Consider the following 12,426-nt stretch of genomic DNA (forward strand, 5'->3'; position numbering starts at 1 on the left):
ACAGACTATGATAACTATGCAGTCCATTTCATTTGCGGTGATCTATCCTCTTCTTAGCTTTTATACTTGAAACAATATTGATTTTTAAAATTAAATACTGAACTACAAAATGAATTTAAAACATTGAAACTCTCATAAATTCAAAGTATTTTAAATCAAAATTAAATCCTTTTTAATTATATAATTCGAAAAACAGTTTTATCGGACTTCTTCAAACTTAGGGTTCTTTTTCCTTATCTGAAAAATGTAAGGGTCTTTTCTTTAAATCTCTTCGGGTTGAAAAAAGTTACATATTTTTTTTTACTTGGAAAAAATAGCGTTCAGGTGCGGAATGGGACTTTTTAACATACACGATCAAAGTGTTTCAGAACAGCTCTAAAAGCCATTGTAACCAATTTTTATGAAAGTGTTAAAATAATTTAAAATATTTTCAGTGATTTAAAAAGTTTTCGACAGATTCAAAAGGAATTTAGAGAATTTCAAACAATTTTATAGATTTTACAGCAGTCCAGAGAATTGCGCAAGCGTCAATTAAGAGAAGAAATATTATTTCTTCCAAGGTTTTTTGAGGGGATTTGCGGGGATTTAAATGATTACCAAGAATTTTCAAGCGCCTAAAAAATTTCAAAATATTTTCTTAATTTGCGAAGGATTTAAATAATTTTGGTTTATCACCAAGGATTACGAGGAATTTTCAACAGATTTAACAATTTTTAAGGACTTTTCTGAGTTTAATTATTTCAAGTAAATAAAAAATGTTTTGCGGCCTTGAATAATTTGAGATGATTTATCAGTATTTTATAGAGGCTACAAGGTTTGAAGGAATTTAAAAAATTCTTAATGTATTTTAATTACATTTTCAGTTCTATTTCAGGAAATATAAGACGATTTGATAGAATTTTAAAGATTTTTAAAGGTTTTTTATTGAATTTCAACGGACTGTAAAGATTTGAATAGATTTTATAATATTTCAAGGCGTAACAAAAAGGAATTTTATAAGATTGAGGGAATTTTAATAGGATTTCGAAGAATTAAAGGGTTTTAATTCTTTTGTCTGACCGAATGCTTGTTTTTCTCTACTGAAAATTTAAAACGGGCCAACCTCCAAAACTGATTAAGTCCAAATTAATTCCCCATAAAAATTTATGAATTCTAAAAAAAAACATTAATCATTGTCAATTTGCAATTATTTTTATTTAGTTAAGGAACCTTCCATAACAAACTAAACATTAAATCAACACTTTTTTATTTGTTCTGACGTCAATGAAACTATTTGGTGCTTCTTTGATTATTTTTATATTTTCATGTAAGGATTCGATATGCGGTGTTCTAAAAATATAGATTACGTTTTATAATTTTTTTTTAAGTTTCTGCGTTTTTTCGATAACGTTATTACACACTAAATCAATGTACCCCTAAATAATATAAAAATCATTTTATTTTTTCGGAAAAATTCTGTATCTCTTCCGTAGTCGCGATGTTAATACTTTTAATGATTGCTACGTCGGAGTTCTGTTTATAACTGAAAAATGTTTCTAAGCCTCTTTAAGTTTTATCTAATTTTTCAGTCCAAAAATTAATTTTTTTATCTTTAATGTTGTTTTTTTACGAATAACACAACAACCGCACATGGTATAAAAAAATAATAATGAAAAATTGGTAGCTATTTTTTGGATAAACAAGTCATTAATAACAAAACCGGCAAAGTAAAATTTTACATGAAACCAATACCTTCTCACTCGGATGGCAATGTAAAAATTAAATTGATAATTTTAATCGATTACAATTTTTCTTCATAGTCTAATTTCTTTTTTCACGTTCAAGACCATTTTCTATCTTTTGGTAATGAAATAAATTTCGATTTTTGAAGAGCATTTAAATTTGTTTTCGATGGAACTTGAAGATTTTTTTTGCGCACTGAGACAATATTTTTAATAACTAGTTTTCGTTTACATTCGTATAATGTTTTGCTTCTTAAGTGCTTTAGACTATTTTACAACCACTGGAAATGACACCAAAATGTAATTTTTTTCTGAAAATTTACAATTTATCATAAAGACAGAAGATTAAATTTGAATCCTTAAAAAAAATAAGAAAAAAAGCGGTTCTCGCGATATTTGTATTTATAGTTTTTCAAAAGTTTAGAACACATGAACTATATTTTTAAATGTCTTTTTTTAATTTTTTTTATCATTCATACCTCTGAGCATTCTTTCGTTAACATTTGGCATACCAGAAAAATATTAATATTCTTCTTATATTGTATGTGTACAAAAAAAATTCTTCAAATATCTTTTAGCGCTATGTATTGGAAACTGTTAGCACTCTTTTTAATATTTATACATTATATAGAGTAGTACTTTATTTCAGTCAAATTTAGATACAACTTTTTCATCGTCAAAAAACTAACAAGAAAATGTATAAACCATACTTGCAAGCATATTATCAAAAATAGTGTAAAGTTATTGAAAATCTTAAAAAGTATACAAAATTTCTAACTTTTGTGACATTTTATGACCCCATAACTATAAAGTTCTATCTTGAGTTTAGAAGCCACCTGATTCTCAATTGTTGTGTATAAGAATTAATAGAATCTAATGAAAAAATAAGATGGAATCCAATCATGTATGATACAATATTCAAAAATATAAACATTTATAAACTTGCTTTTGAAAATTTACTAATATCTACCGAAGTGGCAAGATGATTAATTTTTTTTAATATGTGGGCAGAGTATACTGTATATGTTTTTGTTAAAATTTCATACACAATAAAACTTTATACCTTTAAAAGAATTTTGAAGATGTATATACTTGTTTTTGTAAAATTTGTAATCTGTGGCGTAGTTTTAATGAAATTTAAGAAAATTATCAACTTGTTTTTGTAAAATTCGCAGAATGGTTTTATTGTTTTTAAATTATATAAATATATGAAGATAAGCACAGTTTCAAACATTTTTTTCAAGTTTCAGTACCAAAGAAACAGTAAGGGGAAAATTAAAAATAATAAATACGGCTGAATTTTCGAAGAAATGTTTAGGGGCATGTCCAAAGTCTAAATTCCAGTTTTAGTATTGAAGAGCGTTATTGAAGACGATATTATATAATATTATAATAAATGAATGTAATATATAGTGTTATTTAAGGGTGAGTTTGTTTTATTCTCTAACTTCCTATATATTTGCTCCTATCATGTAGGGAAGATGGTGTAATTTTGTTCAACACAAATTTAATTATCCAATAATGGTTAAATCGAGCTCATGGGTCAATTAGGTAAATGATGATGTTCGGTCAAAGATGACGAATCAGGGGTGATTTATGGCTTTTAACTAATATCGTGAAAACAAATATTTTTAAACAATAATCACCCGTAATCGAGGAAATTTGACCGTTAATTGTAATTTACCTAACTGTCCTATGACCTTGATTATAACTGAAGATGTCTGAGTAAGAGCCCTCAGCCAACTTCAGTCCCTTACTTTTGTTGAACAAATCTTTAGTTTTCTATCGACTCTGATGTGGACTTCAAAAATTGTAAACAAACCCTATTTGGTATAAACAAACCAAAGTGCAGACTGTGTACTTAGTAAGTGCAGGTGAGTAATTTTTGAGTTTAAAATTAGTAAAATAAAGTAAGAATATTTAAAATTGAATACCGCGAGGATTTTGAAATTTGTGGAGGACATTTTTCCTGTGAAAATTGACGCAGCCGTCTAACATATAACCTATGTCAAAAAACATTTATGTTACATAAGCTTTTTCTTTTTTTTAGATAAATTTTATCTTTCGTTACATAAACGTGATGCAACGTTTTTATCTTTTTGAAAGATAAAATTTATTCCTGGGGCTTACTGTGTAATTATGTGAGATAATCAGAATTTAACGATGCATAAACACGAAGAAATTGTGAAAAAATGGTGTGATTACTATTACTAATCAGAAAAAATTTGTCCAAATTTTCAGAAGGAAAGAACTTCTATGTTCTCAGAAATTTAATAAGCGTAGAATTTTTATTATATATAAAATTATTGATGAAAAAATTACGGTACGTATATTTACGCTTTCTAACTTGGCGGAAATTCTCATCCTAATTGTTTATTTTGTTTATAGATATTTATAGTAGGTATATTGACACTCAATTCAGAAAGTTATTCTAAAATTTTTTTCTGGTTTATGATACCTACATTATGATTATATACTTTTATGTGATGGCCATTATTTCTCAAATAGAGGTAAAAAAATAATACTTTCTTCTGCATTTTGTATGAAAAGGACTAAACATTATATTCATATACAAACAATTATCATTAAAGTTGAATGTATCTTATCCGCATGGAATAATTAGAAATACCCAACTCTGCAAAATAGGCATTCTTTTCGCAAGCACATCCTCCTCGTTTAGGTAGAATCTTTTCTAGGCAACCATTTCTTTATATCAGGGAGATTTATTTTTGGAACTCTAACTCTAGCAATTTTGCGGTCACAAGTGCAAATGAATGAACTTCTGCTTTGTCATCGCTGAACAGGACTCTTTCGTGGACCAATCGTGAATGTCTTTTTTCTGCTTACATGGATGCATCAATATGGGTTACTGTCTGTGATCGAAATCACCTATTCCATGTCGTAGACTACAATATACTAGCTCCACTGGTAGTTTTATTTTAGGGAATGTCACGAAACGTTTTTTGTAATTTCGATTTGAATATTCTCAGAAAATTCCATACAATACCATTTGTCGCCTGCCCACATTGCGGATAGCAGAGCGCCTCCCACATATGAAGATATGAGCGGTACCGAGTAAATTAAATACCCGATCTGGACAAAAGCCAGCCATTAGAAGGAACCCTGAATTACAAACCGATGATTAGTTAATACGCAAAAACGAAGTATCATAAGATTGTCTGGAAGAGACTAAGGAGCTTCTTGAAGATCGGTTCTGGGCGGTAAATGATAGGGTGGAGCTTTTTGTCGGACACAGAGGAACATGATTGTTGCAATCCGCGACAGTGTAACAGATGTTATTTGCCTTATCACACGACTACACCGCAGTACCAAATTTAAGAGGAATATCTCGAAGAGCACGAACAGAGTATGAGCAAGAAAGTGACTGGCAAGGAAGGTTTGCCGATAGGGGAACACAGACAGGAAAAGATAACGTGAAAACTTTCTTAACCCATTATGGGAACCGAGGACCCATGCGGTAGTAAAGTCTGTAACTGCTGTTATTATAAAACGGGCTGAGAGTTCAAGCTATGTAGAGGTCCTCAAGGACCTCAAGCGCAATGTTGGCTGTAGCAATTTAACTGGCATGCCAGACATGACAGACACGCAGAGAACAAAGAGTAAAGGAAATATTGGTAGCCAGAAGATCAGAAACAAATCGTAAGCAGCAGAACATTAGCTAAGCCTACGAAAGATGGGTGCGCGGGCCAAAAAGAAAATAAAGTAAACATCGGAAAATGGGGACGTGATTAGATATCACCTTCGAGCAAAGGTATGAGAATGACCCGTCAGGGGCAAAAAATTTCATCTCTGCGTGGGTCCTTACCCCGAGCTGCCCGATAGAGTGACTGTACAACAACTTGCTTATCAAGTAAGATCCATTAGGCTGCTACACCTTATATTTGAAGTCGAAATAAGTAACATCCAAAAGAGGTGTAAGAAAAACTAGCAGCACTTGTAGCGCACCCCGAAGATGCGGTGCAAGAGGTAGCTCATGTAGCCGTAACACGAGACGCTGTGGACGAGCGGAAGTTGGATCTAGAAGATCTATCAGGGCCACTATCTCACAGTCGACATTCGTAAAGCTTGCTGCTGCCGGAACTGACCCGGCTCCTGCTGAAATCATTGAAGAATTTGATGAGCAAAGCCTGCGTCTCATGTGGTACTTCACTGATGTCATTCTAGAGTTCGCAAATCAGCAACAATTGATAAGAAGCAGTCTGCCGAAATTTAGAGTAAAAAGGACCTTCTCCACTAAGATGGTGGCTTAAAGACCAAGATTATGCATCTATTCTTGCAGTATGATATGAGCTTCCTGCAGGTGCACACCCTTGCATATTGCTCTGGGGTCTCTATGAAAGTTTTCACTTTGAGGCGAGATACTATATGTGAAATAGAATAAAACTGTACTAATTTCGAAGAGGCAGTCGGTCTCAGAGACTGAGTCGCCACGTGGAAAAGATCCTTCACCCATATCTGGTGTAAATGCCTCTAGCGTTTTCACTCCACCCTTGCTAAGGCCCTTTAGAACATCTTAGAGAACCCAGATTAATTGCGCTTTTTATGATGAAGGGCGTAACGTATATGAAATTCAAAAAGGTAGATGATACTAGTGCTAGTAATTACCGACCAATCACCTGCATCTTGACCTTTTATAAGTGTCTCACGGGTATCATTTAGAACTTGGTCCTCGCAACTACGGGAGCCTTAATAGCAACTTCCTTTTCTTCAGAGAGGACGTTGCTATCAAGGCTCCTGTAGTTGCGAGGACCAAGGCACGATTGACAGTGTGGTTTTCTTGCATGCGAAACATCACCAACGCAATTTGTATATGCACTGCATGGACTAGCAGCAAGCGTTTCCCTCAGTACTCCACAATTATTTACATGAGGTCCTTAAGACATATAAGATCTTTCCAACAATTACCTCCTTTTTAGACGACGCTATGCATCAATAGCGCACAAGGATTAAATGTTTTAGTCATGGTGTGATAAAGGTTAACAAGTCCTTGCCCATTAAACAGGAAATCTTCCAAGGTGATTCCTTCAGCGCACTATGGTTTAGTGTATTATTGGACTTCTTAAGTTGGACACTCTCCAGTACGTCTTATGCGTTCAAAATTAAGGTGGAAATATGTCGAAACTGAACAGTCTAATTAACATCTCGCTGCAGTTTTTGTATGAAATCAGGATGTCTCTAGGTTCGGACAAATGCAAAAGGCTGCATTCATTCAGTGGAGACACAAATTCTCCACTGATACTGGATGACCGAGGTCATATCTTTCATATACCTTAGCATATCTGAATCTAAGGGTCCGCTCTACTCTGCAATTAAAAATTCGCCTGTAAATGCTTTTTCGGGTCGCCTCAGTCCGATTCTGGCATTAAGCCGCAGTTCAAAGCTTATTTATTCGCAGTATTCGTAAAGTGCTCAGCATGTCTAAAATTAATGGTAATACATCATTAAAAAACATAATGAACTTTTTTTCTAAAGTTCCTAATATGTATCAGCAAAGCCTTGAATTTCATAATTTTTAAATTGCTTCTTTGGACTTGTGTGTATCTTTCAGCTAAAATTTAGTAAACCTATAAAAAGAAAAACATAAGAATACATGAACTTATTTCAATAAACTTTCCAATCCTGGCTGATATCGTGAGTTAGATTATATCATGAAAATTCCTGTTTCGAAATTCTGCAAATCTTTTCTGAGAATTACTATAAAAAATGCTTTCTTATCTCTTTCGAAGTAATTAAAAAGATGCAGTACTCTATTTATTATTATTATTATTATATTATAAAGATAAGGTTTTCATATACAAAAATTCAAAAATAACATAAATTTCGAATCATTTTTCCGAATAACTCGCTATATCTATGAGAAATATTAAGACTTTACTAGGATTTCAAAAATTGGGAGAATTTATATAGTTTTTTGAAAAAAGTGTATCCAAATATCTTGCAGCGTTATTAAAAAATTGTAGCACTTTTTTATTATTTCACGAATAAACCAAATTCATGAAGTTATTTTCAAAACTTTTCTATTTTCAACCAAGGTCGTGAGTATTAAAAGTTAGCGTACAATTTATAGTAAACTGTATACTTATAAGTATACAGGGTGATTCTTTTATCTTGATACAACGTAATATCGCAAGAAATACGCATCTAACGAAAAAATTGTCCTTAATAAATCCTTTTCATTTCCCAGGGCAAAATTCGAAACCATGAAAATTTACTTCACACGCTATCCCCTGGTACCGTGGGGGGGAATACTTTACCATTTCAAATAAAAACATATATTTTTTATTGCAAATTCAGATTCTTCATGAAAAAAAAGTAAGCTTTTTTCAATTTTCGATTTGTTCCAGATAGCGCTGCATTGGCGAAATATGAGATAGTTTACTGTTTGAGGAATATGCTTTCAGACGAAAGATAGAGAAGATAATTGGTCTGTTTGCTGGGAACTATAATTCGTTTACATAATACTGCGTTCAATCCCAATTGGCTGTCGATTATAACTTTGTAGCTTTAGGGCATATTTTCTACCAAACTCCTGGCCATATTGCTGGGTATGGATCTCTAAATGTCACGCAGGTGCCAAATCACCTGTATGATGTTTAAGATACGCTTTCACCGAAGCTTTTGGTTCATTGTGTACCACACGTTTTTTTATAAAATTCACATTTAGGGACTGTGAGGGCCAGTTCAAAAGAGTGATCTTATTTTCCTCTTGCCAGTGGATGCACAGCCGGCTGTAGTATTTTGGGTCATTGTCTTCTTGAAGTATCTATTCTCTATTGCTTGGTTAAAGTCATTTCTCTGTATATTTTATCAAAACCGTCTGATAGATTTTAAACAACCTTTTGGCGTTCAGGTAACCAGTAAATACGTACATTACGCGAACCAAAGATTGCAGAAGTAACCCCATACATTGATCTTGACTGGATGCATGCGGATCACAAATTTGGTTTACGAACCCATGCCATAACGATGACTTATCTGTAAACACTACGTTCGACCAGTCGCATTTGATATTTTTATTCGCTCTTGTCGGTTGCGTTTATGTGTGATCCGGTTTAAGAACGATTACAGCATTCCTTTATCCATAGCTGGTATGTATCAAACGTCGTCGTATCAACCTGAACGTTTCTGACCAAACTTTCCGAGCTTACCGAAAATTGTGGGATGCTTGTCAAAAAGCTTGATAATCATTTTTGACTTTCTTGTATTGCGCACAGCGATTATGGAAGTAATTTTGAGTCCTTTTGAATGCATACACAGAAAGACGACTTCGAACTTACTTTCTTAGGCTAGACTTATTGCACAGTATGCCTTTCTCTTGTTTCAAAGCAAATGATACTGAACCAAAACTTACAGCGCATCTTATACTAACTTATCAGTTAAGAATCCATTCATAACCTCAAAACCGTTAGGTATAATCTCAAAGAAAATCTCAAATCCATGAAAATTACGTTTTTTATGCGCTGAAGCTGAAACTTTATCACATTCCTATATGTTTGCGGGGTATCCGAGTAGAATTTTACGGTTTCTTAAAACCTAATAAATTACAATATATTTCTAACATCAAGAAAAATTTAATCTTACTTGAAAAATACCTCTGATTCTTTAAAGCAGCTAATTTTGTATTTAAAAAACAAAACCTGTAACTGAAAAAGAAAATAGTTTGATGTTTTTCGCGTCGGAATGTTCGAAATTGGGTTCACAATTTATATTTTGTCTCTTGTTCTGATTAAATCTAACTTGCAATTATCATCAATTTACCTGAGAAATTGTCTTCAGTCAATTTTCTTCCTGCTATACCGTGTTCCTTTTTCTTCAAGGGATCAATGCAAAGGGTTTCGTCGACGTTTTTCCCTCTCATATTAGTTTCCCTCTTTAGCATTTAGCATAAATCGACCATTACGACTTCATCCCAACTACCCTGATATCATTTTTCCATCACTTTCATATCTTGATGAAACCGTTTTCCTTGTTCTTTACTGTAATCTCCAAGTTTTTGTATTCGGGAATTCTCTCATTACCTAGGAAATCCGTCGCTACTGCTTTAAAACTTCCCCAAGCTTCCTTTTCAATGTCAGTCATTTGAGTGCAAAAATTCATGTCCTTGAATAATGTCCAAATCTGCGGTCCATCGAATACACCTTCTTTTAATTTAACATCAGAAATAGTTGGCAATTTTCGCCCTATACACGTAAAGCATTAGCAATTCGCATGTATGGCTCTAACGAGTTCCTTCATTGTACCAAGCTTGATGTGAAGGGGTGAAATGAGAATTTTCTGGGGATTAACTAGTCTTACGTGGATGATGTTGTAAGAACCAGATTCGAATCATTCTCTCTCAGGCCATCGTTTTTCCTGTCATAGGTGACTCGATCCCTGCTATTTCGCAGGCACGAGAAACAAGGCTCTCTTATGAAACCTGATTCTTGTCCTAGTGTCATTGTTATAATTTGGGATTAATTCAGCTTCTCCACTTCTGATTTGCGTACTTTACTTTATCTGGAAGCGTTTTTACATTATTATACTCCTGTTTCTAAAAAATACTTCAAAAATGATTTAAAAAATGACGTCCTAAACGACATAATTTCAGATCCCAAAAGTTGACGTCCTTTTATATACTGACTTGGACGCCACTTTCAACGTCCTTCTCGACATATTTTATCACGTCGCTATTCACGTCGTTCTTGACGTCGTTTGCGATGTGGTTTTGAAGTCTCATTTTTTAGCAGGGCAGTCTTAATAGATTCAGTGACCCCAAAAAATTTATCAATATATGTCTGGTTCGATTTTGTATAAGCAAAATAGACCATTTCAGCTTTTTAAGGTTTTTTTAGGTAAGAGCGAAACAGAGAACCGTTGAGCTAATCATGATGGTGAATTCAGATTTACCGCTTCAAAATGCATTTGAATATATATGTCTCGTTCCTTGATCGAGACACTTTTGTTTTTTGTATGGCTGTGTAATTTATTCGATTCTTTGATTGTCGTGGTTTGGTTGTGCTGCTTACGTTCGTTTACGGTTTATTGGGTGCTGCTGCATTCCCTCCCTACTTCGCCTTATTACTTTTAGAGTGGAGGTTTCACCTGTACAGCGGAAAATTTAAATGATTCTCATTTATAGATAAAGTGGCACGAATGTCGCGCATGCTATCACACTTTATGCTCAACGTCTTCCAGAGAGTTTGTAGTCACGCAATTATTTGTACAGTCCGATAGTCGAAAAACTATTACTTGTGTCAACCATGAAATCGCTATATTAGCCGCAGCGGCTCATGACTCCAATGTTAGGACACGAGTACTAAGCCGTGACTCCGAAATGTTTCAAAGCAATGGCTTCAGAATATTCAAACGTAATAAATATCATCACTTTGATGTTTCACTGCATCACGAACTTCATGGCAAGAATTTTAAGAACCGAGTGACATTTTGTCAATGGGCGCTTCTGCAGATACAAGGACACCGAATTTCTATCTTCGAGTATTTTTCTCAGACGATTCACCTTTTACGAACCATGGTATGGTTATTCGAAATAACCTGCATTATTGGAGTGTATAATAATTACATTGATTGCGCGAAGTTCAGAGTCAGCGTCCTTGGTCCGTGAACGTTTGCTGAAAAGTATTTGGAGAGCAACTTATCGGTTCGTATTTTATTAATGGTACTTGAAAGGTTATAAATACAGTATTTTTTACGAAAATAAACTTCCAACATTTATAAAAGACCTAAACTTCGAAGTGCGAAAGATAATGTTATTTCAACATGATGGTTGTCTAGCGTATTATTCACCAATTGCGCTTGGTCCACGACGTTGCTCCTCAGTAGAAATAAAAATTAATTAACTCCTTGACTGCTTAGATACTTGGAGTCAAAATGAGAAGCTTGCATTTTGAAAATAAAATTAAGCTTCATAATTTTTCTACTTCACTTTCACCCCCTTTCGGGTCGGTGAAAGGGGTGTCGAAAATCAAATTCAGTACAATGTAATACAACTCCTGAAAACAATGAAGACTTCTCTCTTATTTTTTATCTGAAAACGCATCGGGCTGCAGCATTTTTATCTAATCTAAAGATAAAATTTATTCCTGGCGTTTACTGTGAAGCAAGTCTACCATGATTAGTAAATGACTAGTTTTTTGTTGCGGCAGAGTTTTTCATTTTTTTTTTTTTGTTAAAATTTTCCATGCAATACAAATATGTTACACTAAAAAATTCCACATATGTTTCTACAAATTTTCAAAAAATCTGCAGTCTATAGAGAGGCGCAGCGTTTAGTAAGTGTAAAATTTTCAAAGGCGAAATTCTGTCTGGTTTTCAAATAAAATTTAATGTACAATAAACATCTAAAGTAAATATCAGAAATTTATGAACTTGTTTTTGCAAAATTCACAGAATAGTATGTATTGTTTTTACTAAATGTGAATATATGAAGAGAAACACATAGTGTGGCACATTTTCTTTAAGTTTAAGTTCCAAAGAAACGATATTTCTGCAAGCAGTTAAATAAAAATCATAAAGGTGCGTGCTCTTAAATGTCTAAAACCTTACTAAAAACATCCCAACACATTGTAAAAACTTTCACTACATAAAACCTTTTTAGTACAATATCAGCGTATGGGTAGGTTCAGCATAGTTAATATAAATATTTTACAACAAAAAATACATAACGGCTGAAATTTTGAAGAAATCT

This window comes from Belonocnema kinseyi, chromosome 3 (genome assembly GCF_010883055.1).
Source record: "Belonocnema kinseyi isolate 2016_QV_RU_SX_M_011 chromosome 3, B_treatae_v1, whole genome shotgun sequence".
Taxonomy (NCBI): domain Eukaryota; kingdom Metazoa; phylum Arthropoda; class Insecta; order Hymenoptera; family Cynipidae; genus Belonocnema; species Belonocnema kinseyi.